The sequence below is a fragment of the Gekko japonicus genome, unplaced genomic scaffold (genome assembly GCF_001447785.1).
Source record: "Gekko japonicus isolate JY-2015 unplaced genomic scaffold, Gekko_japonicus_V1.1 scaffold4950, whole genome shotgun sequence".
NCBI lineage: Eukaryota > Metazoa > Chordata > Lepidosauria > Squamata > Gekkonidae > Gekko > Gekko japonicus.
The window spans coordinates 61,000-67,306 of record NW_015163236.1 but is presented as its reverse complement, the minus strand read 5'-3'; the positions used below and the strand labels follow the sequence as shown (position 1 = coordinate 67,306).

Below are 6,307 nucleotides of genomic sequence, written 5' to 3'. Positions count from 1 at the left end.
CACCCACCTCATAGGGTATTGTCTGTTGTGGGGAGGGGAAGGAGGTGGTAAGGTGCTCTGAGACTCCGAGTGAAGGGCGGGGTATGAATCCAATCTCTTCTACTTTTGCAAGAGAGCAAAGGTGTGGCCTGGTGGTGTCCATTCCAGATTCTCCTCCTTTTCACCTGACACCTACTTAGGGGAGTAGCAGCGCTGCACCTCTTGAGTCCTCCCCTCCTCCTCCTCCTCCTCCTCGGGATGCCCTGTTAATCCCCCCCCCCGCCGCCCCCAATTCTCCTGCCTCTCGACGTCACTCTCCTCTCCCGTTCCAGGTGCTGACGTGTCCCAGTGCAGGATTCACCGACCTGGCTGAGATCGTGTCTCGCATTGAGCCAGCCAAGAGCTACGTGTCCGACAGCTACGCAGACGGTGAGTGCCGGTCCGTCCTTCCCGGGCCCTCAGGGGATTCCTGCCACAGTGCCCCCCTTCCCCCCCCCCCCCCCGGCCACGCCCAGAGTTCCAGAGGGTGGCCCTGTGCTGGTCTGCAGGAGAACAGCTGGGCTGGACTCCGGGGGCCACGCTTAGAGGGCTAACGAGATGTTGGGGGGGGGTGAGCATTTGAGGGGAGCTCCTGACAGCTGAACACCCCGGAAGTCTTGCTGGTCTCGGAGGTGCTCCTGGACTCGGACCGAGCTCCCCAGACATACCCAGGTCCACAGGCGGCTGCCCCCGTTCCGGTGTTCTCCTCCTCTGTGGCATCGGCACAGTCACAGGCCGGCCATGGAAAAGATCCCCAGAGCTCTCCGGCGGGCTGGGCGCGCCCCTCCTCCCCCCGGCCCTCCCCTGCCAAAGGGGCCGCAGGGCCAGGAGGGGGGGCGCGACTCCCTCCGTTCTCCTTCTGCCGCCGCCACGGAGAGAGAGATTGGGATCTCCACCGCTGCTCTCTGCTTCTTCCCTCGCCTCCCAGTTGAGGCTGAGAGGGGTTTTTTCTCTCAAGAGTTTTTTCTGTTTGTCACGATACTCATTCACCTGAATAATAGACAACGTTTATTGAAGAAATGTTTCTGGTTTTACTTCAGAATTGAGCCAACTCCCCTTTTTCATAGGGGGGGCTATGAGAGGGCCGCGGTCTGTGCCTGAGCGGCCTGGGGGGGGTGGGGGTTCACACACACACAGAACGGGAGCCGCCTCCTTGCACGGTCACCAGCAGCTGCCCCCCCCCCCAAAAGGGATGGGTGGAGGGAGCTGAGTCCTCTGCTGTGGCCTGTCTGTCCTGGGAGGCCCTCCACGGCATAGCCCACAGCCTCATCAAACCACGCAAGCCCCCTCGCCACGACAAGGCAGTGATCCATGAGGGAGTCTCTGTTGTATGGTCCAGCCTTTATTTCTACATGATCTCCTATCCAGTCTTTCCCCTGCTTCCTGTTTGGCCAGGAGCATCGTGGAAGGAATAGCTTTGTAGAACCCTTATTGAGCCGTCTTGGCGACCTCGCGGGCTTATTGGCGAGACAGACATAGCAAGTGCTGTGTGGGCAGACTGAAGAGCTCGTGCGTGGGAAGGCGCGCACCACACACAAGCGGCTCAGAATAGGAGAGGGAGGACTGAGGAGGCACCGGTAGAAATGTCTGAAAACCGTGGGTGAGGGCATTGTCAGAGGGGATTCGTTTACTCATTCATTCATTTATATCCGGCCTTTCTCCACCACGGGGACCCAAAGTGGCCTGCCCCGTTCTTCTTTCCTCAGTTTTATCCTCCCAACAACCCTATGAGGTGTGTTAGGCAAAAAGCATATGGTTGACCCAAGGTCCCCCAGCAAGCTTCCATGGCACACGTGGGAGTTTGAGCCTGGCTCTCCCAGATAAGCACTCCCCCGCACTGACTCTCCAGGGGCTGGTCCTGAGGGGAAGGTGCGGATTTGTGAAAACCCTGAGTCCGTCCTGGGGGTGATCAGATGTCTCTTTGCGCACCAAGCAGGAGAGGAATCGGACTGCCTGACAGAGTACGAGGACGACGGGATTGATGCCGTGCAAGAGGAGGAGGGGCAGGAACTGCTGTTTGCCCCGGCCGAGCAGAACCCCGTCTTTGAAACGGTCAGTCCCCTCCAAGCTCAGGGAAAGCCTCCCCCCCCCCGCCCTGGCCCGGGTGGCGGGCGGGGGCGCTAGCCTGTGTGGGGCAGCCCAAGTCCTGCTTTGTGGGGCAGTCCTGGTCAGGCCCCTTTCTCTGAGCATGCCTCTCTGGAGCAGAAGAGCAGAAGATCCCCTGGACCAGAGAAACCCCAGAAGGCGGAGGGGAGGGACCCGGGAAGAGACCGAGACACACGTCTCAGAGGGAGCCGGGGGCCGAGCGGCACGGGGGCCTCCGCGGGCTTGGCAGAGGGACACGCAGGGACACACGACTGGCTGGCTGGCTGTCCCGGGGGGGACAAGACGAGAAACGGGGCAGCCGTGGCGGGGGGGGGGGGGCAAAGCCACAGATTCCCGGGGGGGACAAGACGAGAAACGGGGCAGCCGTGGCGGGGGCGGGGGGGGGGGGACAAAGCCACAAAAGCAGAATGCTGTCGAGCCAGTCAGGCAGAGCAGCCAGCATTTGCAAAGCCTGCGGGGTTTTTTAATTATTTTATTTTGAGCGTCTGTGTGTGTGTGTATGTGTCCCCCCACCCTCTCAGGGGATAACAACAACAACCCCCTCCCAAAAAAAGCCCCCTCTCTTTCTACTGCTGAGCCAGAATCACCGCGATCCACCCGCAGGAGGTCCTGGCCGTCCTCATAGACTCCATGGAGCCACCCAGAGAGCTGGGAGGGGCCCCGCGGGCCACCCAGTCCCGCCCCTCCCGCTCCGTGCCGGATCCGCCCGATAGCATCCCTGGCCAGAAGGGACCCGTGTCCGGCCACGGCAGCCGGTCCCACTCTGGCACAGCCCTGACGGTGGGAGAGTCTCCCCTGGGCTCCAGCCAGCCCCTTCCCGCCCTTCATTTAAGGGGCATCCGTTTGCCCCGGCCTCCCCTCCAGAGAGACCACAGTTCTCGGAAGCCAGAGGGGACCACCACACTGTGATCCGCTGAGGCATGCCATGGTTTTGGTCCGTGGTGATCTTATTGATTTTAAATTGACTGCTATAATGTGTTTTATTGGTAAAGCTACTTTAGTTGCAGACCTTAATTGTAAATTATTAATGGTTTTAACTGCAAATCTGCATGATTGTAGACCTGTGTGTTGGTACTTGCCCCGAGCCTACACTGTGGGGAAGGCGGGATAGAAGCCTTAACGAAACAGATAAACAAATGAGCCCGATGCCCTGCTGAGTCCCTCCTCCTCCTCCTCCTCTGCTGAGTCCCGCAGGAGCCGCCCCCTCTGCCCTCCCCTCTGCAGTCCTCTCTGGCCCCGAGAGAGTTTGCGCCCAGGTTTCTGGGATGTTCAGGGGCTATTTCAGGAGGCACTTGGTGGAGGGTAGATTGTTTTGGCTGAGTACTTGCCCCGAGCCTACACTGTGGGGAAGGCGGGATAGAAGCCTTAACGAAACAGATAAACAAATGAGCCCGATGCCCTGCTGAGTCCCTCCTCCTCCTCCTCCTCTGCTGAGTCCCGCAGGAGCCGCCCCCTCTGCGCTCCCCTCTGCAGTCCTCTCTGGCCCCGAGAGAGTTTGCGCCCAGGTTTCTGGGATGTTCAGGGGCTATTTCAGGAGGCACTTGGTGGAGGGTAGATTGTTTTGGCTGAGTACTTGCCCCGAGCCTACACTGTGGGGAAGGCGGGATAGAAGCCTTAACGAAACAGATAAACAAATGAGCCCGATGCCCTGCTGAGTCCCTCCTCCTCCTCCTCCTCTGCTGAGTCCCGCAGGAGCCGCCCCCTCTGCCCTCCCCTCTGCAGTCCTCTCTGGCCCCGAGAGAGTTTGCGCCCAGGTTTCTGGGATGTTCAGGGGCTATTTCAGGAGGCACTTGGTGGAGGGTAGATTGTTTTGCCTGAGTACTTGCCCCGAGCCTACACTGTGGGGAAGGCGGGATAGAAGCCTTAACGAAACAGATAAACAAATGAGCCCGATGCCCTGCTGAGTCCCTCCTCCTCCTCCTCCTCTGCTGAGTCCCGCAGGAGCCGCCCCCTCTGCCCTCCCCTCTGCAGTCCTCTCTGGCCCCGAGAGAGTTTGCGCCCAGGTTTCTGGGATGTTCAGGGGCTATTTCAGGAGGCACTTGGTGGAGGGTAGATTGTTTTGCCTGAGTACTTGCCCCGAGCCTACACTGTGGGGAAGGCGGGATAGAAGCCTTAACGAAACAGATAAACAAATGAGCCCGATGCCCTGCTGAGTCCCTCCTCCTCCTCCTCCTCTGCTGAGTCCCGCAGGAGCCGCCCCCTCTGCCCTCCCCTCTGCAGTCCTCTCTGGCCCCGAGAGGCTTTTGCCCCCCCCCCCCCACGCAATGTGCCTGGCTCAATGATGTCCCCTCTGGGTGATGCCATTGTGTTGGGCGGGACACGGCTCTTCAGGGCCCTGCCGTCCCGTGGATTGGGGGCCCCAAAATCGGGGGAACCCCTGCCCCCATCAGGAGGGGAATGGCAACCCTGTGCATTGTTACGAACGAGCCCTGCTGGGCCAGACCAGGGAGGGTCCCTCTAGCCCAGCCTCCCGTCTCACACAGGGGCCAGCCAGTCCCCCTGGAGGGCCAACCAATGGGGCAGAGAGGCCGAAGCCTTCCCCTGAGAAGGACACCAGAAGAGCCCTGCTGGGTCAGACCAGGGAGGGTCCCTCCAGTCCAGCCTCCCATCTCACACAGGGGCCAGCCAGTCCCTCCGGAGGGCCAGCAACAGGGCAGAGAGGCCGAGGCCTTCCCCTGAGAAGGACACCAGAAGAGCCCTGCTGGGTCAGACCAGGGAGGGTCCCTCTAGTCCAGCCTCCCATCCCACACAGGGGCCAGCCAGTTCCTCTGGAGGGCCAGCAACAGGGCAGAGAGGCCGAGGCCTTCCCCTGAGAAGGACACCAGACGAGCCCTGCTGGGTCAGACCAGGGAGGGTCCCTCTAGTCCAGCCTCCCATCCCACACAGGGGCCAGCCAGTCCCTCTGGAGGGCCAGCAACAGGGCAGAGAGGCCGAGGCCTTCCCCTGATCAGGACACCAGAAGAGCCCTGCTGGGTCAGACCAGGGAGGGTCCCTCCAGTCCAGCCTCCCGTCTCACACAGGGGCCAGCCAGTTCCCCTGGAGGGCCAGCAGCAAGGCAGAGAGGCTGAGGCCTTCCCCTGAGAAGATCCTCAGAAGAGCCCTGCTGGGTCAGACCAGGGAGGGTCCATCCAGTCCAGCCTCCCGTCTCACACAGTGGCCAGCCAGTTCCCTGGAGGGACAGCAACAGGGCCTAGAGGCCGAGGCCTTCCCCTGATGTTGCCTCCTGGCTCTGGGATCCAGAGGTTTGCTGCCCCTGAATGTGGAGGTTTCCTTTTAGTCACCATGGCCAGTAGCCACTGATAGACCTCTCCTCTGTGAATCTGTCGAGCTCTAGCATTTGGGGGGAGGAAGAGAAGGTTCTCTTTGTCAGCTCTCTCCATCTCGTGCATAATTTTATACATCTCTATCATGTCCCCCCCCCCAGTCATCTCTTTTCTAGACTTAAAAGGGGAGGTGCTCCAGCCCCCCCCCCCAGCCTCCCCAATCATCTCGGCTGCTCCCTCCTGTCCTTCTTCCAGCTCTGCAGGGTCCTTTTTGAGATTTGGTGACCAGAACTGTACAGAGTCTTCCAAATGAGGCCGCACTGTAGATCTACACAGGGGGCTTTGCAGTATCCTCTGGGTTGTTCTCAGTCCCTTTCCTCAGAATCCCTAACATGGAGTTTGCCTTTTCCCACCGCTGCAGCCCCCTTCTCTGAGCCCTCCACTGTGACCGCAGCAGCCTTTTCCCTCTCAGTCTCCGAGCAAGGCCAGGCCCCGTTCGCCTGTGCATGCTGGGGGGGGGGGTTGTCCCAGGTGCCAGAGGGGTCCCCCCACACCACGTGCCTCCACCTCCGGCTGGCATCATCATGTCGGGCTCCCTTTTGCACTGCCTGGCGCTCGCCAGCACGGCACGCCCGCCGCCACGTTGTCGCCCATTCACCCTGCTCTCTGCTGGGAGGGCGCCCCCCACGCTTTGGGTAGCGGCCCCCCACCACCACCCATCCAACGCTATGGCTCACTGGGCCCTGGCCCAGGTTCGGCAAGTGAATCTCTTTCTTTCCTGATCCTGAACTCCCATCATTAAACTCACAAGGTGGCAACCCTGGAAGAGTTGATTCGTGGGGGTCGCAAGACCTGTGTGGACATAGAGGGTAGCCGAGTGTGGGGGATTTGGGGGGGGGGGGGAAAGAAGGGGGTGAACC

General features: G+C 60.8%; 1 long non-coding RNA gene across 1 annotated transcript in view; it reads left to right on the top strand.

The window, feature by feature from the left end:
* The first annotated feature begins 317 nt into the window (after positions 1-317).
* LOC107106981 overlaps positions 318-6,307 on the top strand; it is an 8,523-nt gene continuing 2,533 nt past the window's right edge. The window contains exons 1-2 of the long non-coding RNA XR_001482381.1: positions 318-408; positions 1,955-2,070. This is a non-coding gene — a long non-coding RNA (uncharacterized LOC107106981). The remainder of the gene's footprint in view (positions 409-1,954; positions 2,071-6,307) is intronic.